General features: G+C 41.5%; 1 long non-coding RNA gene across 2 annotated transcripts; it reads right to left on the bottom strand.

Annotated features, from left to right (window-relative positions):
* Positions 1-6,711: 6,711 nt before the first annotated feature.
* LOC105479899 (uncharacterized) lies at positions 6,712-25,999 on the bottom strand. 2 transcript variants are annotated; one of them, XR_986156.2, is made up of 4 exons: positions 25,860-25,999; positions 19,603-19,662; positions 15,961-16,157; positions 6,712-7,328 (listed from the first exon to the last, which is right to left on the bottom strand). It is a non-coding gene; the product is annotated as an uncharacterized lncRNA (long non-coding RNA). The 2 variants fall into 2 exon arrangements; XR_986157.2 differs by lacking the exon at positions 6,712-7,328 and adding an exon at positions 14,947-15,559.
* Between the last annotated feature and the right edge of the window lie 1,448 nt (positions 26,000-27,447).

The following is a 27,447-nucleotide window of genomic DNA, read 5'->3' as shown; positions in this document are numbered from 1 at the left end:
GAAGGAAGGAAGGAAGGAAGGAAAGAAGGAAAAGAAAGAAGAAAGGAAGAGAAAAAAAGAAGGAAGGTAGTTGCTACTTTACAGATAAATAACCTCAGTTCAGAAGAATGAAATGACTTTCCAAGGTCACACAGCTAATGGTGTTAAGACCAAGAATTAAGCACAGTCTTTGATGACCCCAAAGCCCTGTTATCTCCGAGAGACTAGACCTGCAAGCTAGAGCTCCCTCCCACCCCTGGAAATGGTGTCATCAACTGACATCAGCTGGGACAGTTTCCAAAGTTATTTTTGATCAATTTTACACATTCAGTCAGAATGGCTCCAGCTCACCCTCAGTTGTCTCCAGATGGGTACTCACATTGCCCTCTAAGAAATCACTCCTGGGGCCCCAATAAATGCTCCTCAGTTGGTGAAGGATGTTCTAGATCCTGGAAATTCTCCCTGTAGTTGTACTTTAGCATCTGTAACAAGAGATACGATGCTGTGCTGCCAGGAAGTCCCAAGCTGAAAGAAGATACCCCTCTGTGCCTCCAGCAGTCACCAACCCTGGCTCCAGCCAGACCCTCCCAGGTCTCTGCAAAAGCTGCAGCTCAGCGACCACAGCCCTTGTAGGAGGAAGATTTCTTTAACAAAAAAAGCATGGAGCACCCAGGCTAGCGTGGCCCTCAGAGATCATCCAGGCCAACACAGAAGCCCAGCCCAGAGAGGAGAGCGCTCAGCGGGCTACAGACAGAGGCAGCTCTGCAACGCTCATGGTGGCTTCTTAAGAGCGTTTCTGGTACGTGCAATGGAGGAAGAGCAAACCTTCCAGCGTTTGGCCCATCACTGGCAGCAAATGAAAAACCAGGCTCTGCGACACATTAATCATGGAGCCAGGCTGCTCCCTCCTCATCATTGGCAGGCCTGTGGTAAGTACCCATTAGCCACGAGCTGCTCCATGAGCCTTCCCTTCTCACAGGGAACCCAACCAGGATTGGCGGCTGAGAATGAATTAATGAATGAATGAATGAATGAATAAAGTGAGTTCCAATCAGCGTGAATTTCCTGAATGCCCCTCATGCTGGGACTGGGGGCTGGAGTTACCATATGTGTAAGACACCAGTTTGCGGACCCCAAGCAGGCAAGGCATTCTCTGTTTTATTCACTCATACAACGCTAGTTGTATTTACAGTCCCTTGTAATTAGCAGGTTCTCTTTTAAAGTTTTTAAATAAATAACATATTCCTGCTATGGAAAAATTCCCATTCTAGTAAGAGAGAGATGATTTAATGTACACAAATATATTCAGATTTACTCATTCCCTAGCTGATTTTTAGTCCTGGCCAAACATTTTACAGGCCTTTTGCTGTTACCATTTAATTTGCATAGCTGATAAAAAGTGGTTAAAAAACATATTTTAATTGGAAAGATATACATATATGTATATATACGTATATTCTTACTCTTCCTAAGTTTTTCTTTTCTGCTTAGCAAAACCAGTAGAGTTGCCAAATTGAACAAATAAAAATACAAGATGTCAGTTCAATTTGAATTCCAGATAAACAATGGGTATATCTTAGTGTGTATATTCCAAATATTGCATATATTCCAAAGATTGCAATACTCCAAGGATTATCTGAAATTCAAATGGAAGTGGGCAGCCTTATTTCACCAGGCAACTGTTCTTTGGGACTCTTCTTGAATGTTGTGGAACATTCTGAGTGGGCTGGAAAGGGAAGCATTCAAAAGTAATCAGCAGATGGTCAGGGCCTCCTTGCAGGGCAGCTGTCCTGAATCCTGCTTTGCTGCCGGGTAAAGGAGGAGAAGCAGCTGTAATAGATTCTCCTGATGATCACACATCCTATTGAGGCCAGTTCCATGCCGCTAGGCAAAGCAGAAAGCGGAGCTTCTCTGCAGAGATAAAAGGCAGAGAAGTTTGTTGCTGTGCCATGGCTCTGCATCGTGCTGTGACGTAGGTAATTATGTGTGGCTCTTACTATAGGCCTGGAGCCGAGCAGACCACAGGGCCTCAAGGGTTCTGGCATCTTAGACAATAGAGGTCAGGGGATTAGTCAGTGTCTCTATCTCTATGCACCTGCCTCCCTGTCTTTCTCCCTGTCTCTGTATCTCTGTGCACCCACCTCTCTCTCTCTCTCTCTCTCTCTCTCTCTCTGGATGTTTGGTGAACTTCTCATACCTCTCAAAGCAGGAAGGAAAACAATATCCATGTATAGTCTTGAGAGTACAGTTTGCTCTTTTATCAGATTAATTATTGTAGGAGCTTTTGGCTTTCAGACATGGGGACCCTACTGCAGGTTGCTAAGGTTTTTCTTGTCCACCTGGCAAGGAGGAGCTAGGAAAAGTGGCACCCAGAGCCTCACTGCTTCCTTCTCTTTGCTTCTGCACACACAGATGCAGACTTTATGATCCTTGAATGTGTGGGGAGCCTCATGTAAATGAGCCTAAGAGACAAGTATCTTGAATTTTATGTAGTTGGTGAGTACCACAGATTTTGCAGGTACAGTCTTAAACTGCTCTCAGTTCTCATGGGGTGTTGTGGTCACATGATCTCTTCTTAGTCTGGGTCACATCCAAGGATTCTATCTTTTGTAGGGAAAGCTCCAAAGGGCCTCACGATTCCCAGAAATCTTTGGTACCTTCTGCCTTTCATAGCATTAACACAGCACCATATGCCATCTGAAGAGTATTATTTTGCTGGGACCTAGAACTCTGGCTATGGCGTAATTGGTGAATTTCACATTTGGGTGGATGTGTGTATCTAAAGAATTGACTACCATGAAGAAACAGCTGTTTAGGGGTGACTAATGCTCCAAGAAGTCACCATGCATTTTCTAGAAACCACAAATGATTATGGAGAGAGCTTTGGACTGAGGCTTAACGTCATATCATCTCTGCTCCTCACTAGCTGTGTGCCCCTGAAGGACACTTAGCTTTTTTGACCCTCAGTTTCCCCACAAGCTGGGGACAATGCCGTGTATTTTGCAGAGGGCAGTGAGATGCATAGATGAAATGATAGTTGTCAAGTGCCCACCGTACATAATACTATGTAGCACCTGCCACATAGTATTATAGTAACTTAATTTTTGATAGACAACTGTTGAGCACCTTTGGGGTGCCAGGCACTTCCTGGAGGTTTAGGGGCATGGGTCAATGAGATGGGCTACCAAAATTTCCACTTTTATTAAAAATAACCTGCAACCCCAAAAAAGGGGTCGAGCATGCAGGCTCTGGGTCAGTTGCCCGGGTTTTCACCCTGGCTGCAGCTCTTCTCAGCTGTGTGAACTTAAAAGTTTTTTCCTCCTCTGTAAAGTGGGGGCTGGTGGATTAGCACCTGGAGGCTAAACAGGAAGAAGGGCATTTGGTAAGGAGCTGTCTGGGGCTCTTTCAGATCAGTTTGCTCAGGAAGAAAGACAGATGAGGCCCTGGCTGCCCAGTGTGGCTACACCATCCTCTCTGACCACTGGGGAAATGTAGACTCCAGGCATCTCTCCTCAGCTGCTACACCTATATACAGGTGAGTGTCCCATGCCCTCTGAATAGGACTTGTTTGGTTGTGTTAAAAGAAAAACTTCAGCCGAATTAAATATGAAGGAGTTTAATTGAACAATGAACAGTTCGCGAATCGGGCAGCCCCCAGAATCACAGCAGATTCAGAGGAACTCCAGTGCAGCCATGTGGTGGAAGAAGATTTGTAGACAAAAAAAAAGGAAGTGACATACAGAAATCAGAAATGAGGTACAGAAACAACTTGGGTGGGTTACAGCCCAGTGTTTGCTTTATTTGAACACAGTTTGAACACAACAGTTGTATTTATGAGTGGTTGAAGTATGGCTGCTGGGACTAGCCGAGACACAGCCACTGATACACACATTCCCAAGTTAGGTTTTCAATCTTGTCTACCTATTAAGTTGAGTTGCAGTTTGTCCACAAGAACTCTAATACAGAAGTACACAGTCCTGGCCAGGCTCAGTGGCTCACACCTGTAATCCCAGCACTCTGGGAGGCTAAGGCGGGCGGATTATGAGGTCAGGAGTTCGTGACCAGCCTGACCAACATGGTGAAACCCCCGTCTCTATTAAAATATAAAAATTAGCCAGGCTTGGTGACACACGCCTGTAATCTCAGCTACTCAGGAGGCTGAGGCAGGAGAATCGCTTGAACCCAGGAGCCAGAGGTTGCAGTGAGCTCAGATTGCGCCACTGCACTCCAGCCTGGGTGACAGAGCGAGAGTCCAGCTCAAAAAAAAAAAAAAAAAAGAAGTACACAGTCTTTCACAGGCCATATTTAGTTTGCTTTAACAGTTGGTACACAGTCTGCCTTAAAAGAAGTGATAAGCTTGGAGTTTTGGATCTTCTCTGGGTTACTGATTATATTAAGAATCTTACTCTTGGCTTCCTCAAGCACTTAGGAAAAGAAAAAAGGCTGAGCTGAACACAAAAGCATCTCTCTTAAGGCTGGAGTTAAACCCCTATCCGAGGGATTCTCTGCAGCAAGTCCAATCCCATGGCTCATGAGGGGTGAGGTTGTATTCTCTTGTACTGCATCTTAGTAACAAATGTCACTTATTATAAGTGCACCATGGCATGGAAAATCAACTTGTTGGGGGCAGTGGTCCTCTTCACAATAGTATTCATGGAGAAGTGATCTATGTGGCTGGGTTTGAATAAATGAAGTTAGTTTTATTGTATGAATACTAACATTTGGCATCTACCCAAGGATTTCCAAGCTAATTTGTTGCTTTTATTTTGCTGAGATGTGCTGGCCCCTTCCAGAAGTCCCAAAGTCCCCATCAGTTTTAAGGCCTAGAAAGTAAGTTACTGTCAAAACACCCAAGTGTGGCTTCACAAGGGAGTCCCTAGAAAGAGTGGAATTTGGAGCTTATATAAGCAGGTTAAGGCCATATGGTAAGGTTGGTTTTGTTTCATGTGTTCAAGTTGTGCTTGTTTTGCATCAGGTGCTGTCTTGGGTGCTGGCAGTGAGCAGCTTATGTTCACAGGCTGCCTCTCATGTGGAGAGGGAAAAGCATTGCATACACTGAGACCATGTGACACAGAGCTCACCAAATTTGGTTCAGTTCAAACTTCCCACATGAGCTGTAGGTTCTCATGTGGGAAACAAGTATCCCATTCTGATAAGGTCAGGATTCTCTTTCCCACAGAGAGATGTGGACTGTACCGTAATTGCGCAACTTGATGTTGCCATGGATCCTGCCAGAGCTGACGTTGCTTCTTATCAGAAAAGCGTAGGCTGCCCCTACACCTCATGGTTTTCCAGAGAGATCGTGTGAGACAAATTACATGGAAGTAAGAGGAAGTCTCGCCCCGGCCCAGTAAAGGAGGCACCATGGTGCTCTGTGTCAGAAAGTGATCCAAGCTTATTGTGGCTCTTGCTATTTCTACCCATTTCCTTTTGCCATCCAAAGGAGTCAATTACCTTCATAGATCCATAAACTAGTTATGTTGCGATATCAATGTCCCTGTCAACCTTTTAACTATTCTCACATTAGTCCATTTCAGTAATAGAGAACTTTTAAGTTTTCCAACAAGTAGATGACTTGTTAGACCAAGCATGAAGTGCTCAGGGAGGTTGTGAAAGTCAATAAGACTTATCTTCAAGGTACTTGGGCTAGTGGGAGAACTTTAGGTATGTATTTACCTGTAAGTTTTTCTAGTGTTTAGCAGTTTTTCTAAGTATAAAATTCAGCAATGGGCCTGTCTGTCTCCTTGAGCTCTTCATTTCCCATTGGAGTTCTACACTGTTATCCTCATGTGGCCAGTATGACCCTCAGTCCCAGCAAATAGAGGAAGTAATAAGAGCTACCATCTACTGAGCCTTTAATATGTGCCCCACACTGTAAGAACATCACAGGCATGAACCCAATCTCCCAATAGCCCTGTGAGGTGTTTTCCCCTTTTTACAAATGAGGGAACTGAGCTTAGGAGCTAAGTAAATAAATCGTATACAGAAAGTAGTAGAAGTAAGATTCAAGGCAACATCCTTCAGAGAGGACAAGTCCTTATCTTTAAACCTAATATTCTGCAGATGCTAGAGAAAGGCATGGACATGTGGCTTCACTACCCTCAATTCTTACAAGAGATAATTATTGTTATGTATGTGGGCCAGTAAAAAAAATTATAGAAGCAAGAAGTCAGCTCACAATTTATAAAGTTGAAGTAAATGCATTGTAGTTTCATGTTTTCTCTTAATTCTGCACAAAACTAGCTAAAAATCTTTTAAATCAGTTACCAGAGGCAATACCTGGGTTAATACAAGCACTCAAAAGCTATGTAGAGTAGCTGTCTCTGAGTCACTTTTTTCTACTCTCATTGGCTTAGCCAATGCTTCCACTGGATCAAGAAAGACTAGCTACCTCTTACTGGGTGCCAGCTCTCTGCTAGTTAGCTTATGCAGTCTATCCTCATTGGCTTAACCAATGCTTCCACTGGATTAAGAAAGACTAGCTACCTCTTACTGCATGCCAGCTCTCTGCTAGTTAGCTTATGCAGTCTATCCTCTTAAATGAATTCAAGGTACTCTAGAATTACCCTTGGCCTTCTTTGTAGGAGTTATGATGTTGAAGATGCAGCTCAGTCACCTATTAGACGATAGCTTCTAGGTAACTGAGTGTATATAGAAATGAGATCATAACCACATTGATTTGAAGTTAAAAGAAGATCAAATCTACCAAGACTAGGGAGCCTAAAGTGTTTGTAAATTTATAGGGTTAAGCAAATCTTCTTTCCAAAAATCTCTGTTAAGAAGGAAGTTCCATTAATCCCCATGGACCTGCTTCAGGACAAGCCAGAAGATTGCGCGACAGCCTTCTCTGAGGCAAGTGTGTAGTAGGAAAGTCCAGGAGATTCTTCAATTGAGCCTCTGAATCTCACCTTTAACTAGGATGGGAACTTGAGGTCCCATTAAAAAGCATGGTCAGATGGAGTTTGAAACTTCTCACTGTGAAGTTTCAAGTGTCCTCACACCTATGATTTTTGGCTCAGGTGACTTCAGGGGTGGTTTCCATCTGGCAGATGGTCTTTTATACACCAGTCATGTGTGTATGATGCTGGTGCAGGATGCCCACAGGGTTGGCTACAGAATCAACATGACTGACACAAGGATCCTCCTGAGAGCTGACTTTAAATTCGTTTTGAAGTATATCTCTGTAGTAGTTAAATTATACTTACCAGTATACACTTAAAACAGATTGCCAGGATTCCAATCACTTGTGATTCCTGTCAGATTCAAGGTATTATTTTTACTGCTGTAAGATCAAGCACTTTCTACAAGTAGTGCAGTATGATTCTGATGGTGGACACAGCTATCTTGCCCTGTGGGTAAGAGACATGGAGTTGAATTTTGGTAGCACTTACTTGAGAATATCTGGCTTTTTAACTTGTTGTACAAGGTGGGAACTATTCCTGCATTAGGGCTCTTATCTGGAATCAACAGATCCCCAGTTCTAATCCGGTAAACAAAAGTTCTTCATGTAGAAAATTGAAAATTCCAGGGTTAGAGTTGACACAAGGCATGGCTAGATTGGTTTCTCCTTCATCTTTATTCTCAGAAAGACCCGCTCTGTTGTGGCAAAGATAAACCTAGAACAGTTTGAGTCCATCTTTATTGCTAAAGATTTTGGGGGAAATGCTTCAGTCCCAGTGGTCGAAGCAAAAGTACCCAATGGATCCCTTTCTAGCCCAGCCTCTATCACTTAACCATCCTTGAAACAACCATTATGGCCAAGTCTACCTTTCCAACTCCCATGGCGGGGTCTATAGCCTATTATATCCCCAGCAAGTACAGCAGGGAAGGGGTAATTCAGAGTGGAAGACGACAGAAGTAGGAAACAGATGCCCACCCAGATACCCAAGTAAATAGGGTGAAAAATATAAATGGAAGGCGTTTCACAAACTAGGGCTCCCCTCTCCTGTCTTCCTCTCATGGTTCCCCTCCATGTGTCTTCCATGCTGACTGATCTGTCACCTTGCCTCTGCTGCATTTACTCCTATCTGTCAGAGTTTCCATCCCTTTCTATCCTTAACATGATAAAATACAAGGTACTTTACCAACTCTATTTTTGGTAGTCCAGTAGTTTCCTAAGTTTTTCCTTCAAGGCCTGGTCAATGTCCCTACTTATTCTAGGAAACAGTTCAGGTTGTAGCTTTCTCATTGTGTCATAACCACATAAATGAGTTAGGACCTCATTTTTCTAGTTGTTTTAGTCTGTCTCTCAAATAATCCTCCTTCCCAATGTCCATATCCTATTGCTTGACACATTCTTTTTTTTTTCCAGGCGGGAGTGCAGTGATGCAATTATTGTTCACCACAGCCTCAACCTCCTGGGTTCAAGTGATCATCCTACCTCAACCTCCCATGTAGCTGGGACCACAGGCCTGTGCCACCACGCCTGGATAATTTTTTTTTATTTTATATTTTTTGTAGAGATGAGGTCTCACTTTGTTGTCCAGGCTGATCTTGAACTCCTGGGCTCAAGTAATCCTCCCACTTCAGCCTCCCTATGTACTGGGATTACAGGCTTGAGCCACTGTGCTCAGCCCCATTCTTCTTTCTACAACAACCAAATTATATTAACTGAAGTCTAATGTTCGTGTACAAAAAGTAGGGTACAATGTATCTTTAAGATGGCATGTATTACTCCATGGACACCATTACTTGGACCATCCCCAAGAATATCAGCCCCCTTCTCATTGGGGCTGGCCACTTCAAGGACGTCTCTGAAGAGATGGGAGTGAGTCTTCACAAACTGTCCACAGCTGACATTGTTTCTAGGCACTATGAATTGAGGAGTGATGGCAACACAATTTTCATCAAGATTCCTCTTGGTGCAGAAGGTGGTTATTACAAGGATGGTAACTTAATTGAAACTTAAAGATAGATATCAACCTATATATAGAAACATGTAGGTGAGATATAGATGGACTCCCATGTGCTGGTACACCGTCTAACATGGCCTGCCATAGCACAATTATCAGTGGAATACCTACCTTTCGTGGACTACTTGTCCAAGAAAGTATAGTTATTGGTAGCATGAGACTTCATTACAACATGGACCCCGAGTATAGGATTTGAGATTCTAATCACCAAAATATGACTGTTTAGCAGCTTTCTAAAAGGAATTAGGTGTTTGTAGCACCACAGAAGAAAAACTTGGGTATTTCCTTGCATTATTATAGAAGTTAAGGACGTAAAGGAAACTTGGAATTTGTACAAAGTTGATAACTTGGTGGCAATTAACACTAGTGTCCTTTTCCATGTTACTGACGAGTTTATCACCAATTTCAAGTCACTGCCTTGTGTGGTAGAAATTGAGATTCTCATAAAGAACTGTGCCTTAGCATTGCAGTTATCTTGTCTCCACTGTTTCCTTTTAGACTCATGTGGGACACAGGCATGATGGAGCCACCAATAGTATTCACTTGCTTCTGGGACATCAGTGGGAGGACGACAGCTGGGGAGTAACAAAGCACACCATGACCAGCTTCCTTAGACTTAGCTTCTATTTCTCTGATTTACTTCAATTATATCTAATCTTTCTTACTTTCTATTAAGTCCAATAATGAGTTTTCTTTTCTAGAACTCTTTGGCTTTTTCATATATGCCTCTTCTCATTTGATAATGCTTTAGACTTAGGTTTGATACTATTTATATAGCTTTCTGAGATTACTGACTTTGTAAATTCTTACAGTTCTAGTTGAAATTTCAATCCTATTTACTGATTTACACTCAAAGATTTCTTTGTATGTTTTGTTACTTTGTATTTTGAACTTGAGTAGAGCTTTGCACGTAGTCTGTGTGGCCTGGTTTGAAAAATGTGTTTCCATAGAAGCTTTGTTTTTCTGCAAGGTACCCCAGGTTATTCATAACTGGAGGACGTTCTTCTTGAAAATGCGTTTGGTTTTCTACATTACACTGATTGAGAAACCTAAAACCTTAAATTAAATTGTGAGGGCAGGCTTAGTGTTATAAATTCTCAGGGGAAACTATCCTCTTACTTTCCAGTCATGAGACCACGATTGTAGATGGAGAAACTTATCTTTTCTTACTGCTATGTGGGAGCAAAAGGTTTCTAGGTTACCCTTTCAGTGGGAATATAATACCTAGAGTATCTAGACTTCCTGCAAGGGTCCTATTTTTAATTCAAGCCTCTTACAGACTTGAGATGCTTCCGTCACTCTACAGGTACTAAAATACAAGTCCTTGGCTACTGGGATTGACACCATCTCTAACCCCCATTAGCATTCGAGCAGCTGCAGTGTCAGATCATCATTTATTGTTCCAGGTTTGGCTATTTCTTTCATGGTCTAAGATTTCCTTTGTGGCCTTTGCAATCTCAACCTTGATCTTAAGTGTATTTATTATATCGTAACATTTCTAGTTGTCATGCAGTGGCCATTTTCATGTTTCTCTGTTCACAATATTTCTGGACCTGAGTCTCTTCACCTATCTAAATGTCTGCAAGTCCAGTGGCTCTGTGGTAGTCACTGCAATGAAGCTGAAAGGACTGTCAGGCCTGGATCCACAGGAATTCACTTTATGGGACAAACCTGCAGTTGTTACTAAAACAAGTGCAATATTTGTGTTCAGTGTGAATACCTGTAGAAAGGTAAGATTATTTTTTTACCACACCTATGTGTCTTGTCCACTTCCAGTGGGAACGATGCTATGTTCACAATTGTCTTCACTGAACTAGTTTGAAAATGAGATTTTAACTGATGAAAATGATGTCCTTTACTTCCAACCTGGAGCAACTGATCCTATGTGCCAGTAAGATGGTGTGAAGGGAAGGGAGGATCAAAGCAGAAAAGGGCTTTCTCTAGAAAGCTTTAATTTTTGGTCCTGCTTGTTAGGCAGGAGACTTAAATACTTCCCTCCTTTTCTTCCCCACCTGGAGTTTGTAGAAGGCAGCAGAAGTGGGTGGAAGTGGGGAAACTCCATTATAAGCTTTGCAGCTGGTGATGCCTGATGATTCAAGAACTGTTGTGTCTTTTCTAAGGGGATGCTGTTGTATTTTCCTTCTGGAAAGATGTGCCTGCCAGTATCTTCTCCATGATACAGTCACATTTCATTACCAACCAAAGAAGAACCGGGCACCCAGTGTTGAGCCAGGACTTGGTCTTATCGCCCTGACCATGAAGTTTTCCAAAAATAGATTCTTCTTGGCAGTATGGGAAGGCAATTCAGTTCAAGGCAACAATAACAAAATAATTTAGCCTCATATAACACTTCCTATCACTCCTACTTGTGTCTATTGTCTCATTTATTCCTCAACTACCTTAAGAGACAAGCAAGAACCATGGTAGTTTCATCAATTAGAAAACTGAGGCTCGGTTCAATGAATATTACAACAAGGTAAAAGGCAAATATCCTACCTGAACAGATCTTATGAGTGAAAACTTATTAATATCAAGTAGATATTAGTAATTGATACATAAAACTCACCAAAAAAAACCAGACTTTTTATATATTAAAAAGCCTATCACTAGAAACTGGAAATACAAATTAAAATGAGTTATTTCTTATCAAATTAAAATATTTGGTAATGTCTATTTTATGTCAGCTAGTGTGTGGTAAACAGCTGTCACATTGCTGATAGTGAAAAAATTTTGTAGCATCTTTACAGAATGCAACTTGATACTATGCTATAAACTATGCATGAGTTTATATTCCTTCTCCTAGAAATATGAGGAAATAAAATGTATTCAGACTTATAGATAAATCCTGTCACTTCAGTATCTGTAACAGCAAACATATATTTAACATAAATATATAGTATGTTCCCTGTATAGATAACTCTTAGAGGTTTAGGCTTTTCAGATTTATGGTACATCAGGTGATAGAAAGTCTTAGCTATTAAGTTAATTCAAATAATATCTTAATGACTATTCAATCATCAAAGTGGGGAAGCAGTGAGAAGATAATGGTATAAAATAAAATTGTAGACAATATAACAAAAGTTTAGAAAAACAGTGGTCTCTGATTGGTGTTAGGATTTCTCATCTGTGCATACACATTTAGAAGGAATCCTCAAACCTAAGTTTATTTCTTTTTTCTTTTTTTTTTTTTTAAGACAAAGTCTTGTTCTGTCCCTGGTTTGGATTGCAGCTGCACAATCTCAGCACTGCAATCTCCGCCCCCAGGTTCAAGCGATTCTCATGCCTTAGCCTCCCAAGTAGCTGGGACTACAGGCCCACCACACCATGCCTGGCTAATTTTTTGTATTTTTAGTGGAGATGGGGTTTCCCCATGTTGGTCACAATGGTCTCAAACTCCTGACCTCAAGTGATCCTCCTGCCTCGGCCTCCCAAAGTGCTGGGATTACAGGCATGAGCCACTATGCCAGGTCCTAAATTTATTTCTAACTTAATTTTTATTATATCACAGTTACTATTTTTTAAAGCTAAAACTTTCTATTCAATCTGTGAACAAAAGAATTAACTTCCAAATTGATTCTTATTGACTCATTGTATTTAGAATTCTACAAGAATGTAAAATACCCTGTCATAAAATATTTAAAAGAAGCAGTTTTCTTCAAGATTGAGCTCCTGTATTCTGAAAATCCACAACTAGAGTTATTTCTAGAGGATTGCTGGTTTACCCCAGGCCCAGATACCAAGAGCAGCCCACAGTGAGACATTTTTAACAGGCACTTCAAACTGATAACAGGTGTGTTTGTGTGACGTTTACAGGTGAGGAAATTGAGCCCTCAACTCATTCGAATGCTTAAGGTATAAGTCCTAATTTATTTTCTTAAGCTACTTCTACATATTCCCTTTGTATTTAGCCTTTTTCTTTTTCCCTCAAGGCTTGTAGAAACTGAATCTGAAATGTTTCATTTCTTTCTCGTAGAGGGTGGTGAATAACATAAGTTGAGATTGTTTTGAGTCCAGTCTGAATAGATTTATTTTCAATGGGAGGTATCTTAGAGGTAAGAATGTATTCACTCAAACTCATTGAGCACAGCATACCAAGTACCAGTCTACATATCAGGAAGACAGTGGTGAACAAAAGAGTTTCTGCTCTAAGCCTATATTCATTGGGGAAGATAAGCACAGACATGATATGCTCTGAAGAACATGAAGCTTTTGAAAGGGTTGCAGTGACTGGTGAGTCCCATGGTTAGAATAGTTACACTCTCTGAGGAGGTGATATTTAGGTAGAGAACTGAAGAGTGAGGCATTATCACAAATCACCTGTGCTATCTCAAATTCCTAGGAAATTAATAAAAATATTCTAAGTGTTAACTTTTCTGCCTCAAAGTCAGAAATTTGGCCACCTTAACTCATTGCCTATGGCTAATTTACTCTGAGAGTAAATTACATTGTGTCCTTGGCTCATAATGAGAATCAGTGTGAAACCATCATGTCTCTGAATCTTCAAGGAAACTACTGTTAAAGATGGAGGAATAAAATGGACTGGCCCTTATTGTATCAGTTCTTTTTGATACTTAATGCCAGGAACATTTTCTTCTGTACTTTGTCTTCAGGAAATGAATCCCATGACACTATCTCCTTTCCTGCCTTGGCTGATAGGAGGCTCAGAAATGAACATTTTATCTACCTGGGATTAAACTTTTCTCTCAGTTGCTTTCGCTTTTCTATGTCAACAGTGTTTTTATCTATCTTTTCTCATCAGTCATTGAAATGCAAATTTTTAAATTCTCCATAAAGACAGTACATAAAGTCAACCTTTCACAGAAGAATTAAGATGTTTATATTATTCTGTTCCTATAGCAGGCAAATGACCTAATATCTGGATAGTGAGGTCTATTTTTGGAAAACTTCAGACAAGGAGAAACGTTAAGGCTGTGCTCCTCAGATTAAAATCTAGACTTGCTACAAATGTTAACAGATGCCCTGTAGCACTGAATTCATAAAAATCTACACCTTATTTTTCACCCTTTTGGCTTCACTTTTTTAAAAACTGTACTTAAATTGACCTAAAAGTCTTTGGGTATGAGACGCATTTTCCATGTAGTTTGTTTATTTTTTCTTCCCATGTAGTTTCTTAAACATTTGCCAAGCCTTGTGATACAAACATTAGAAGACCTTTAAGTTATTACAAAAGGCCTATAAATCAATGTGCTTATCAAGTATATGAAGCAGAAATTCAAGATGCTGTCAATAATCATAGTAATTGGTTCTAACTTCCCTTTTGCTAAGGGGGAAAAAAAAGTAAGTAGATCCCAAAACTTCTAGGCTGGGCACAGTGGCTCATGTCTGTAATCCCAATATTTGGGAGGCTGAGGCGGGTGAATTTATTGAAGCCAGGAGCTCTACACCTGGAGGAGCAACACAGTCAGACCCCATCTCTACAAAAAATACAAAAATTAATAGGGTGTGGCGACATGCACCTGTGGTCCCAGCTACTTGGGAGGCTGAGTTGGGAGGATCTACTGAGCCTGGAAGGTTGAGGCTGCAGTGAACCACAATTGCACCACTGCACTCCAACCTGGGTGACAGAGCAAGATCCTATTTCAAAAAAAAAATTATTAAATGACTGAAATGTTTAGAAAATTATTACTTTCAAGTTGTAATGGATCTCTATAAAAAGTGGAAAACATGAACTTTTCAACAATCAGATAAGACCAATGGTAATACATCAAAATGAATTATTTTTGTTTTATTTATTCCTTGTCTTATTCCATGCCTAAAGTTATAAAAATGAAGAAACTGGCCTATCTATATACAATTTTTATCTAGTAAATTATAGATGGTTTATTAAAAGTAGTTATTTATTAATTTCATTACTAATTTGATCAGTCAGATGTGGTGGCTCATGCCCATAATCCCAGCACTTAGGGAGACAGAGGCGGGAGGATAGCTGGAGCTCAGGAGCTCAAGGCCTGCCTGGGCAATATAGCAGACCCTCTTTTCCACAAAAAGGAAAAACGATAAAGTGTAACTAGTTTGATTATAAAAATAGCTTGCATTTACATGTGATATATTTAATCTTTATTTTGCACACTTTAATAGCACTAGATTTTACAGAAGTCACAAACTCTCTTAGATGCAGTTAATCTGTAAAATGGGAGTACTAATATTTATCAGATTGATATGAAACTTAATGAAAATTACTTTGCTTAGTAGTAGGTGTTCCTAAATGTTTCTTCCTTCTTCCCTTAATCTTTACAACTACTAAGCAAAAAAAAAAAATACTATCTCTTGTCCTGTCTTGTCCATGTTAACACAGTGAAGAAGGCCTGGAACCCAGGTATTCTGTCCCTATTCCAGTTTATTCAATCATTTCCATCCATACACTATAGATTCTGGTACTACAGCAATAAACAAAGTTCCTGCTCTCATGAGGCTTCTGTTTTCATGGGAAGCAAATGTCATGTGGTAGTAAAATAAAATAAAACAGTTAAAGAGATGAAAGTTGATGTGAGTGAGTGAGAGGCATTTTTTGCAGGATCACAGGGGCAAGCCTCTGCAATGAAGTCACATTTGAGCAGACATCTGAAGGCAGGAAGGCATGCTGGTATATGGAATGTTATTCCAAGCATCATTAGTATGTTCTAGAAACAGCAAGGAGGCCAATGAATCTGGAATAGAATTAGGTGGGAAGATGAGATCAGAACAATAGGATTGGAGAGCAGATCCTGTACTGCCCCCTGGTTCCTCGTTCTTACCACACTGTTGTCCTGCTTCTCAGAGAATCTGTAGTTTTTACTTTGTATTCCAGGAACTCTTTTCTAGTATTCTTTTACCCTACCACTAACTCGTAGGCTTTATCAGCGCTCCAATAATAATCTACAATGTGAGTTTACAATAGTCCTCCATTATATATTCTTGTCCACTGTCATAGTGAAAGTGTTTCAATAATATCTCATAGGCAAGGGCACAGAGGCACTAAAGCACTGCCTGGCTTGTCCAGACCCAGTACGCGAGAAAGCAATAGTTTAGAAATTCCAATCCTATTGCAACCTTTATGCAACCATCCTACCTCTTAATATATTCTTCGAATAAAAGCTCCATTTAGAGTCTTCTGTGACAGCGAGACTTAATTCTTTTCTGGTGTTTTTTTTAAAGCTATGCAAATGATGAGAATTCCATGAAACTGTCTTCTACCCCATGGATAAAATTTCTTCATGGATGGGAGTTTCCTTCCCATGTGAAGAGATTTGAAGTTAAAATGTTTACCTTCATGAAGAAAGAAAATGCATTATTGGAAGATATGAGTAGGTTCTTCATCTATGACTATTTTGACACTTGCTCAAATATGCCCATGGACAGGTTAAAGACCAAGTGAAAGCAATTCAATTTTAAAAAGTCAGATTTGTCTAGTTGTGGATATTTAGACAAGATAAAAACTGGAATGAATTAGTAAATCTTAACTGAAAATGGCTGTAGCACTTTCTTTCATAAAATGGCCTAGTCTAAAAAGCCATTGTCATTCATTCCAGCGATGGGATAGATAACAAACAGCCATTTTATTTTAACTTATAATCTTTTTACTTCAAATTTTTCATGATAGGTCTATCATACATATAGCACATAAAGTCTGTTATTTATAACTCCATATATATTTGTATGGTGTGTGTGTGAGGTGTGTGAGAGAGAAAGAGAGAGAGAGACAGGGTCTCACTCTATCGCCCACGCTGGAGTGCAGTGGCATGATCTCGGCTCACTGCAACCTCCGTCTCCCAGATTCAAGCAATTCTCATGCCTCAGCCTCCTGAATAGCTGGAACTACAAGCATACACCACCATGTCCAGCTAATTTTTATATTTTTAGTAGAGACAGGTTTCACCATGTTGGCTAGGTTGGTCTCAAACTCCTGGCCTCACGTGATTCACCCACCTCAGGCTCCCAAAGTTCTGGGACTACAGGCATGAGACATTGTGCCCGGCCTGTAACTCCCTATATTTTGGAAGTACAATATAAACATTTGCATGGTAAACTATATAACCATTATATAAAACTGTTACCATATTCTAAAACTTTAGAATCACGACCTATAAATAAAATGAAATCACAAGAGATTGAAGAATTCAGACTCTTGACCTTGATCTATTTAGCTAATATTACCTAGGAATAGATCTAAGTTAATGACACCCTACTATAGAGCAGGTTAAAATGGCAGCCTCTAGTTGAATATGGTGAGACCAAGCAAATTTCACTGGAAATGTTGGCCTACCAGGATAGAGCTTATAACCCTGGCCAGCTTCACTAACAAATGCCTCTTAATTCCTGCAGCTGTACTTCCACTGCAGTATGGCAATATGTGATGCAAAGAAGCCCATGTCAGACCTGCTATGCAAAACAAGTACATTTCTGGCAAGCAGAAACTTGGTGTGTTGCTTCATGATATTTCTCTATAACCAAATTTAGTACCACAGTCGAAAGTAGTTGGCCTATCTGACTAGAAGATCTAATACAGATAACTCTCTTTCCTCAGAAATTACAACAGATGATAAGTGTAAAATAAGTTGGCCAGGTGCAGTGGCGTACACCTGTAATCATAGTGCTTTGGGAGGCTGAGGTGGGAGAGTTGCTTGAGACTGGAAGTTCAAGACCAGCCTGAGCAAGAGTGAAAACCCATCTCCATAAAAGGTAAAAAATTAGCCACATGTACTGTCATATACCCATCGTCCTAGCTACTTGGGAGGCTGAGGCAGGAGGATCTCTTGAGCCCAGGAGCTCAGGACTGCATGAGCTATGTTTGCACCACGGCACTTCAGCTTGAGCTCAGAGGGAGACCCTGACTCTTAAAAAATAATGTTATTGTTCAAGACAGGACATCAGATCTCCTACTTTCTTTTGGTTTAAAAGCTAGTTTTAAGGAAGGATCTGACTTTAGAAGGAGCAAGAAATTTAGAGATCTGAAAATGAATATTAAACTGTTTTTATAGAAAATTTTAAAATAGCAAATCCTGAAGCTAAGGTCCATAAAACTGAAGCAATTTTTCCAAAGGTAGACTCTTTTTGTTAAACAGGCACCAGAACTTTAGCCAAAGACTAGGGTAGTTTGAAAAGAATTTCCCTGGAATGATAGGCATATTTCTTCCTCTGTTTATCTGCAGGAAAAAAGTACAGCTTATACCAACTAAGAGAACAAATTTCTTCCAGAGCCATATCTTGGCCTCTTCAAATACAAGCTGAGCAACATTTTACCCAGAAGACAGTGACAGTACTGTTATTTTAGGAATCTGAAAAAAAAATTTAATACTCATTTTAATTATAGTTGTTATGGTTTTAAAACAAGAGTCATAATTATTTTCTGTCCTACTTTGGAGATAGTATCCATAGTCTTCTGTCTTGTGCAGCTGTTGACATCTGTCATTCCTTCGTAGAGCGTCTATTCTTCCTGGTTATTAAGATAATCCTTTTTCCTTGATTTTATACCTTCTCTAGAATGTGTCTTCACTGTTTCACAACTCTGAAAATTCATTTTCATCTATTCTGAATGTTCTCCCCCATTATATTTGAATATTGTACCTTCTTTATTTTCTCAAGTCTCTCTTTATGGAAATCCTATTAGATATGTTAAACATTTTTATTCTCCCTGCCTCCTAACCTCTCTTTCCTCTTTCTTATCCTAAATCCCTTTGTGTTGAATTCTGGGTAAATTCCTCATATCTGTCATCCAGTTTCTCTCTCTTCAGTTGTAACCAACCCGAGGTTTAACCCATTTGTTGCCTTTTTAAAAGTGTCCATGACTATATTTTTCACAATTAATAGTTCTAACAGGTTTTTCAAATTTGTTTTGTCATGTATTTCTTCTTAGTCTTTATGTTTTGAAACTTACTTTATACTATGGAATAGGTTGTTCAGTTATTGAAATCTGAAGAGTTGTAATCCTGTCTTCTATTTCTGTTGGTTGTGTTTGCTCATTCTTGTTCATAGTGTGTGTGTTAATTTGTATTATTCTCTCCTCTTAAGACACTTCGAAAATCCGGATTGAAGCTTGTCTCTTTGCCAGGTTTATATCTGCTTCTGCTAAGCATCTAAGGGATATTATTGACCCAGAACCAATTTTAATGGCCATTTCTATGCTTGGGTTTCCCCAGGCCATGCAGGTAGTATACATTTGTACTCTAAACCTATACATGGTGCAGACTCATTGACACATTGCTTCCATAAGGCTCCAAACACACTATTTAGTTGTGGTATAACTAAGAATTCACAGTACAAAAATTACTGAATAATATTGTAAATGCTATTTATCAGTTTTCAGTTTTTAGACTTGACTGATAAATGTACAGAAAAAAATGAATTGTAATTAGATTCATAAATTTCTCCAATGTAAAAATTAGGAATAATTAGGAGATAGAAATTGACATTTATCCTTTCCAAACATTCTTTCTTTCATATATATCACTTTAAATCATAAGGTAATTTCTAAAAGGAACAACTACAGTAGTTGTCTAGGCAAGGAGGAAAGCTAACTTTACTTTGCATTTTCAGCTCTCATATTCTTTGAACTTTATTTTTTGCTGTGTAGGTAATTGAAACATGTTTATAATAATTCTGTGATCTCTAGACTGCACTAAAGGCAACAACTTCTTTAAGTGAGCTTAAGTCTTTGTCTCCAGGAGGGACCGTTTATAGGACCCCAGTCTCTCACATCTTGACACACGCTTACCTGCCGCAGTGGAGGGAAGAAGTTCATGCACTGCAAACTATCCTCAGCTGAGCTTCCGACCTTTTTGAGGTGGGAAAAAAATTACCAGAAATCCTTAACTTGAGGGGGAAGGAAACAGCGTTGACTCTATCAGTCACCGCAGGGAGTTTAATTATCATCTAATCATCACATCTGGCCTGTGATGCAAGCTTTTGTACCCCGATTTTGCAGATAAGGACACTTATCTGGAGTTTACGAACCATGTGATTTTGCAAAGTAACTCCACAAATGAGCCCTTTTCACCAAAGCACCCGAGTTTCTCACTGTCCCTTTTTGAAATTAGAGTCATCAAGCTGTTCCTCTCGCCTTGGTACCAGATCTGTTCAAAGCCAGGCTCAGAGGAAGGCACCTGTCCTTCCCTGTCAGCCCTCAGCAGAGTCCAGGAGCGCCAGACCCCGAGGCTCAGCCTGAGCATCCTCTGCGTAACCCATCCGCTCTGCTCTTCCCTTTCCACAGCCCAGGTCTAGGTCTGTAGAGCGCCCGGTGCTCGCCTGAAAATAAAGTGCTCTGAAGGGATTCCTGGAGTTTTCCAAGCACTGGGGCCTCCCTGCGAGCGCGATCGTTTGCAGTTAGCACGGAATCCTGGAGGGGGTGCCCGAGGCCTCCTGCAAGCCGAACCCGCACCCGCACCTCCCAGGGCACTTGAACACCCGAGGGCTTGCGGGATCTGGAGCCAGTGGCTGAATGCCTGGTGGCTGGGGAAACTTACAGGCAACTGCTCAAAGAATATATAGCCTCTGTTCTCAAATACGATGAGCAGCGGCTTCAAAAAGTGGGGGAACTAGCATCTGCCTCGGGTACCTGTGCCCCCTCCAGGTGGAAGCAGAGACCTCGCGCTGCCCAATTCCTAAGGGTCCTCGGGTTTGTTAGACCAGCACCCGCCTCAGAAGTGGAAGCTCAGTTATTCCTTTCTAGTAATTAAGATGCACAACCAACAAACAAAAACAAGGCTGTAGCGTTTCTCTGGCATCTTTTGCCTCTTTTAACTAGAGCCCTTTATGACCCAGCCTCTGGCCCCCAGAGGCGCACTTTGGCACCTCCAGCCTCCTTAAAGGGTGAAAAGTGGGCTCCAGGAGGCCTCAGATGCTCACCTGCGCGGAGAGGGCTTGGCAGAGGAGCACCGGAGTAGGAAGGACTCAAAGGGTGTCTTTTGCAATAGCTAAAAACTCCACAGAAGTAGCTGGAGCATATTATTTGGTTGCAGTAAATTGCTTTTATATCCATATTTGAACCTCTGGGATCTTTGAAAAGTTGTTCCCCTATATGAGAAAACCAATCAAAATGCAGAGGCGTCTGCACTGCCATACGTCCATTAGCCATGAACGGGGAAATGAGTCTGTGTCTTCCCTACACTGGTGGAGTTTATAATCTTTAAGTGTTAATCACAAATAGTACCTGTGCTCAGAAGCCTCCCAAGGAATAATTCCTTGTGTGTACATCCTCCCTCTGTATCTTCTACGTTCGGGGTCTTTAACTGAATGAGGGCAGTGCAGCTGAGGGGTTTGGGAGAAGCTCTGAAACCAAATAGCCCTTTACCAGGCAGGAGCCCCGGGAAATTCACCTCACTTCTCTGTGCCTCTTGTTCCATCTGTAAAATGGAGATGGTGATGTCTACCTCGCAGCCTTGCTGGAGGTGTTAGGATGTGGCAGTTATGCACTGAAGTGGACCTTCCAGAGCAGAATGTTCAGGGGCTGCTCAGTCTGGAAATGCTGTCTTTCTCACTGGCTCTTCCAGAGCTTTTGAAGCTGGACCCAGCTTGCTTTCTCACCGCTTCTCCTGCCCTTTCACCCTACTCTCTGTTTCCATTAGGAATTCCATGCCTTCTCTCCTCCCACCCTTCTAGCCTCAGTTTATTTTGTAACCCCTAAATCCCCTCCTTCTGCACTTCCAATCCCCAGAGAATATTCCTCCATCCCCAAACTTTGGAGTGAACTCACTGTTGAAACCATATTCCTCTCTAATCAATTATAGAACTGAATCCCTCCACCTCTGTAGTGTAAACCTCCAGAGGGCAGACACCCTATATCTCTCTCAGGAACCAAGCACAGGCTAAGAAACATGCTATCAGTTTGTGAATTCTCATTCAGCGAATAAACTTGTCATCTTCACATATCTCACAGAAGGAGCCAAACACAAAGATGTTTGCTAAATTCATCCCCTTAGCTTCATGTTCCAGCCCTTGAGAATCTGTACCTAAACTCACTCTTCCCTGTATGTCTCATTGCTCATCCCTACGGCATTGATATGGTTTGGCTGTGTCCCCACCCAAATCTCATCTTGAATTGTAGTTCCCATAATCCCCATATGTGGTGGGAGGGACCAGGTTGAGATAATTGAATCATAGGGGTGGTTTCCCCCATCCTGTTCTCATGACAGTTACTTCTTATGAGATCTAAGGGTTTTATAAGGGGTTTCCCCCTTTGCTGGGCTCTCATTCTTCTCTCTCCTGCTGCCATGTGAAGAGGGATGTGTTTGCTTCCCCTTCTGCCATGATTGTAAGTTTCCTGAGGCCTCCCTAGCCATGCTGAACTGTGATTCAATTAAACGTCTTTCCTTTATAAATTACCCACTCTTTGGCAGTTCTTTATAGCAGCATGAGAATGGACTAATGCAAGCAACATGCTTCTAACTGATTCCTGGCTTGTTCCTTTACTCTTGCTCTGTGACTTGAAATGCCCCTGTTCCTGTATCAGGATCCAACTTATCTATCTAGGTTCAGGTTCAATACCAGCTCCTCCCCAAAGCCAGGTGCCCCACTAAACAGAAAACCTCTCTCCATCTGTCTTAGTTCATTCCTGCTGCAATAGAAAATACCTTAGACTGGGTAATTTATAAATAGCATAAATGTATTGCTCATAGTTATAGAGGCTGGGAAGTCTAAGATCAAGGCACCAGCAGGTTCAGTGCCTGGGGAGGACCTCATCTTTGCTTCCAAGATGATACCTTGAATGCTACCCCCTTCTCATGGTGGGAAGGACAAAAAAAGGCAAAGAGCTCCCTTGAACCTCTTTGATAAGTCACGAATCATATTCATGAGTGCCCCATTGTTATGACTTCATTACCTGCTAAAGGTCCCCACCTTTTAATACTATCACATTGGACATTAAGGTTTAACATATGAATTTTGGAAGGACATATCCATACAAACCATAGCACCATCCCTGATTCCCACTGCATTTTAGACACCTTTTAAAAATTATTATACCTTCTCTTTTTGCCTGTATTTTGATCATTTATGTATAGGCCTAGCTCCCTCCAGTACATTTTAAGCTTTTTGAGAACAGAAACTGCACTTTGCCATCACAAGGTTATTATGAGGATTAAACACAATCACATGGGTTAAAAAAGAAAACAATGTTACTTGTGTTTAAATATGCAGCATTGAAAAAGGATGAAAAACATTAAAAAAAAAAAAAAAAACATAAATGGGCAGTATTGCTGGGCACAGCGGCTCTTGCCTGTAATCTCAGCACTTTGGAAGGCCGAGGTGGGAGGATCGCTTGAGAGCAGGAGTTTGAGGATAGCCTCAACAACAAAGTGAAACTCCTGTCTCTGCAAAATAAAAATTTTAAAATTAGCCAGACATGGTGGCATGTACCTGTAGTCCCAGCTACTCAGGAGGCTGAGGCAGGAGAATCACTATAGCCCAGGTGTTTGAGGCTGCAGTATGCTATGATTGCACCACTGCACTGAAGTCTGGGTGATAGAGCAAGACCTTGTCTCTAAATAAAGAAATCTGCAGCATCTTAGTCACCCTCTGCCCCTTTGTTACTCCAAGGCCTAGCACTGAGCTAGCTACTCATATGGTTAGTAATCTGCAATATCTAGATAATTAAAAGAACAAAAGGGCTCTTAAACGCATGCCAAGGGAGCATGGAGCTGTCATGCTCCCAGCAAGTGTGATAGAATGGACATTGTTTGAGTATACCTAGCCGACAAAAGAGAATTCTGGCTTTCCCTGCTTAGTTCCTCCACCTTCCCTCCCTCAAGGAGAGCTCTAGTCCTGGGCAGGTTCTATGGCCTGAATGTGTCCCTGAAAATTTATATGTTGAAACACAATCACCAATATGATAGTATTAAGAGACGGGACATTTAGGAGATGATTAAGCCAGAGGACTCTGCCCTAGTGAATGGGATTAATGTCTTATAAAAGAGGTTCACACAGCATTCATCCCTTTTTTACTTTCCGCCTTCTACCGTGTGAGGACACAGCAACAACACCCTCATCAGACACTGAATGTCAGTGTCCTGATCTTGGACTTCCCAGCCTCCAGAACTGTGAGAAATAAATGTCTATTATTTATAAAATTACCCAGTCGTGGGTATTTTGTTACAACAGCAGGAAGGGCCTGAGATACCAGGTGTGGTGCAGAAGAGGGCCAGTGAGGTACAGGTACCTAAGGAGAGGTGACAGGGGTGAATAACGAGAGTCATTCAGATAGAATGGGGAGAAATTGTTTGCAGAGCTCAGGAAAAAAGACATGGAGAAAAACCTACTGCTAAAGACAGGGTTTCCTTTTATGAACATGTAAAGAAGCAGAGTGTAAAAAGTAAAACAAAAGCTTGAGCCAGGCGCGGTGGCTCACGCCTGCAATCCCAGCACTTTGGAAGGCCAAGGCAGACTACTTGGAGTCAGGAGTTCAAGATCAGCCCAGCCAACATGGTGAAAGCCTGTCTCTACAAAAAAATACAAAAATTAGCCGGGCATGGTGGTATGCACCTATAATCTCAGCTGCTTGGGAGGCTGAGGCAGGAGAATCACTTGAACCCAGGAGGCAGAGGTTGTAGTGAACCAAGACTGAGCCATTGTACTCCAGCCTGAGCAATAGAGCAAGACTCTCTCAAAAAAAATTAAAAAGGAAAAACTCGAGTATTAATTGAGCCACGTGGGTCACAATCTTAATTGCTCATTGCATGCATGTTATTTCTTATAGCAGGTGCGTTAATGGGGACCCAGATTGATAAGCACTTGAGTTAGCCAGTGAGCGAGGGGCTTCTCTCAGGTTGAGAGTCAGCTTCCCCCCAGCTTGAAGGCTATTCACACTCCTCTTGCTCATAACCCTCCTTTCCCTGCTCCTCCAAACTCACTCTGTGCCTCAGCCAGACCAGCCTATGTGATGCCACAAGCCCTGGAACCTTTTTGGACCTGGACACTCTTGCACATGCAGTTTCCTCAGTTGAGGATGCCCTTGGCTCCCTCAGGTGCCCAGAGGACTTCAAGAGCCTCCTTCTGTGTGAGGCTTTCCCTGAGTCCTACAGGGAGCATTGGTTCCTGTTGCATCTTTACCTGCGTCTCCCTTATTTGGCTGTGAGCATCTCATCTCTGCAACCCTTTATCCAGCACAGCACCATGCCAGGCCCACTGGCAGAGTCAAGGCTGAGATCTGACTCCATTTTCTTCCCTGTCCCCTGTTTCTGGTCTTGCAGCTCCTACCATCATCGTGTTTCTCTATTCTTTGTTGCAGTGATTGGGTCCTCAGCCCACTGCCCGACTCTCAGCAGTCCACAGAACATATCAGGCCTTTTGATGTTGGCTAAAATCCTTGGAACTTAAATTATTTAAATAGTATTCACTTTCTCTGTTAGGAAGTAAATTAAACATGCAGTAAAAGTAGAGATGGGGTCTCTTGGGGGATGCAAATTCTTGAATTGTGGAGGGGAATAAAATTCTGCTCAAGGGTTTCTATTTCCACCACACTACACTACATGAAGATGCTGATTATTTAACCTGTGCATACTAATTAGACTCAACATTCAGGAAGGTTCAATGCAAAGTCCTCCCTGAAGAACAGGCCCACGTTTATAATCGCAGCACTTTGAGAGGCTGAAGTGGAGGATCGCTTGAGCCCAGGAGTTCAAGACGAGCCCGAGCAACATAGTGGGATCCCATCTCTACAAAAATCAAAATTAAAAAATTGGCTAGGCACAGAGGCTCACGCCTGTAATCCCCAGCACTTTGGGATGCCAAGGCAGGCAGATCCCTTGAGCCCAGGAGTTCAAGACCAGTCCGGGCAACATGGTGAAACCCCATCTCTACAAAAAATACAAAAATTAGCCAGGCATTGTGGCACTCACCTGTAGTCCCAGCTACTTGGGAGGCCGAGGTAGGAAAATCACTTGAGCCTAGGAAGTCAAGGCTGCAGTGAGCTGTGATCGTGCCACTGCACTCCAGCCTGGGCAACAGAGTGAGAACTTGTCTTGTGAGAAACAAACTCACCTGTCTAAACCCAAAGAATGGACTTAGAGACCTGGAGAACAGCAAAGTGAGACTTTTAATGATGGTCTTGCAAGATCAGGTGTCTGATGAGCAGGCACACCCAGCACAGTTTCAACAAGAAATTTATCCCCTACTGCGCAGGTCCCTCCGCTGGTTCCTCATAGGCTGAGTACTATGGGGTCACAATCTTCCCAGATGTCACCTATTGATTGTTGCATAGTGGCTTTAGGTGGTTTGTTTGTTCGTTTTTTAGGGTTGTCTTGCTGCATTTTGTTGCAGACCACAATGCATTGCAATTCTAGTTAGCTTAGGGGCTTTTCAAGTATTTGACTTATGACCTAAGTAGCTGGGCAGGCTGATAAGAACAGACAAAATGAGCTCTTTTGCAGGCTAGTAAACTTTTAAACTAAACTTTTTTTGGTTTGGGTAAGAGTAACTAATGGGGAGCAGAGAGGGGAAGAAGGGGGAAGTTGACAAGTAGGCATCAACTATTCAAGCAGGGGTCTTGTATATCCTGTTTCTTCTGTAGTTTGCTGACCTAAGCTGATTTAAGGCACTTTGTCTTGGAGATGGACCACTGTATATATTACTTCCTTCAGTGTCAAAAAAAGTAAAAATATATATTTTTTAAATAAAAACAATTAACCAGGTGTGGTAGTGCACCTGTAGTCCCAGCTACTCAGGGGGACCTCTTGAACCCAGGAGGCCGAGGCTGCAGTGAGCCTTGATCGCGCCACTGCATTCCAGTTGGAGACAGAGTGAGACCCTGTGTATTAGTCTGTTCTCACGTTGCTAATAAAAACACACTCGAGACTGGGTAGTTTGTAAAGGAAAGAGGTTTAATTGACTCAGAGTTCCACATGGCTAAGGAGGCCTCACAATCATGGCAGAAGATGAAGGGAAAGAAAGCAAGATATGTCTTACATGGCAGCAGGCAAGAGGGCGTGTGCAGGGGAATTCCCCTTTATGAAACCATCAGAATTTGTGAGACAGAATTTGTGAGACTTATTCACTATCATAAAAACAGCACAGGAAAAACTCGCCCCCATGATTCAGTTACCTCCCACCAGTTCCCTCCCAGGACATGTGGGAATTATGGAAGCTACAATTCAAGATGAGATTTAGGTGGGGACAGAGCCAAACCATATCATCCTGTCTTGAAAGAAAGAAAAAGAAATGTACCATGGAGCACATTTCAAGGATGCCTTTCGGGGCAGAGTTTAGAGCACTTTTATGTTTTCCCAGGAAAATCCTGGGAACCAGATTAGAAGTTTAAAAACTTGGATTCTGGTGCCAGCTCTGTCATTTATTAATAGTTACGATATTAGGTCATGCTAAACCTTAATCTCCTCATCTGTAAAATGGTCATAGCAATCTCCATTTAACCTCATAAATAGTGAGGTATAGGTAAGAATTAAATAGGATAACATATGTGAAATACTTTGTAATCTCTAAACCAATATAAAGACACATCTGGTATAGACAGATCCAGACAGAATGAAAGAATATTCACGTTCCATACCATGTGGGAAGGAAGTGTAAAGAGTATCACATTTTAAAATATGCTCTCATTTATAGAAATCCTAAT

Source organism: Macaca nemestrina, chromosome 13, assembly GCF_043159975.1.
Source record: "Macaca nemestrina isolate mMacNem1 chromosome 13, mMacNem.hap1, whole genome shotgun sequence".
In the NCBI taxonomy this organism is placed as follows: domain Eukaryota; kingdom Metazoa; phylum Chordata; class Mammalia; order Primates; family Cercopithecidae; genus Macaca; species Macaca nemestrina.
This window is presented reverse-complemented; position numbering and strand designations above follow the sequence as displayed.